Raw genomic sequence first — 1,007 nt, 5'->3', positions numbered from 1 at the left:
ATGCTGTACGTTTCTTTTGTGGACCCTTCTAATTTGATGGCTAATATGTGCATGGAGTGGATATTCAGAGAGAAAGAGAAAACACACATGGGTTTCTCATTTTGAAGATACTTTAAGATCCATTCTTTAGCTAAGATCCATTTATTAGCTTTTGTTTGGCCTTTAGGTAAGTTATCTGAGTAAGGTTTCTTATTGATAAGATAGATACAATTCTAAAATATTCTATCTGAATTTTAACATTTTTTTGAAGGTCAAATAAGAAATACACACAGAAGTGTTTTATAAAATATAAAGAGATTATACTAATGTGTCTATCGAGTATTTTGGGAGGAAGAAGGGGGGCAGGAAAGACACGGTGAGAGAATCAGCTGGGTGATCCCCTAACTCTTCTGACTCCAGCCATTGTTTCAAGATGGCTGCCAGTACAATCCATGCAAACAAACTGTTACAGAAAAATGTTATCCCATACTTTTGTATATCAACACAATGAACTGTTGTGTATTCTTTTAAATAATCATTTAAAAGAGTTTCTAAGTGCTCATGTTATTTGCTATGTATAGTACATTTTGATCACAACCATGTAGAACCATGTCCAACAGGCATCAGATAACCAGAAACTGGAAGGTAATAAGCAAAAGGAAATTAGTTGCTGTGGTAGGATAGTATCACTTACGGCTTTTTTCCTAAATATTCTTTCATGTGTTGCTCTCTTTTCTTCTTTTTTGATTTTTTTCTTTTCTTTTTAATAATAGTTCAAAATGCTTTGTTTCTCACAATTTAGGTCTTTCTTTGCCTTTTAAAAAATATTTATTTATTTGAGAGAGAGAGGGAGAGAGAGAGTGAGTGAGTGGGGGTGAGGGAGGGGCAGAGGGAGAGGGAGAGAGAGAGAGAGAGAAAATCCTGAAGCAGACTCCCCACTGAGCGCGGAGCCTAATGTGGGGCTGGACCTCAGGACCCCAAGATCATGACCTGAGCCAAAGTCAAGAGATGGCCACTTAACCAACTGA

Source organism: Halichoerus grypus, chromosome 11 (assembly GCF_964656455.1).
Source record: "Halichoerus grypus chromosome 11, mHalGry1.hap1.1, whole genome shotgun sequence".
In the NCBI taxonomy this organism is placed as follows: Eukaryota; Metazoa; Chordata; class Mammalia; order Carnivora; family Phocidae; genus Halichoerus; species Halichoerus grypus.
The sequence above is the reverse complement of the archived record's forward strand: the minus strand, read 5'-3'. Positions refer to the sequence as shown.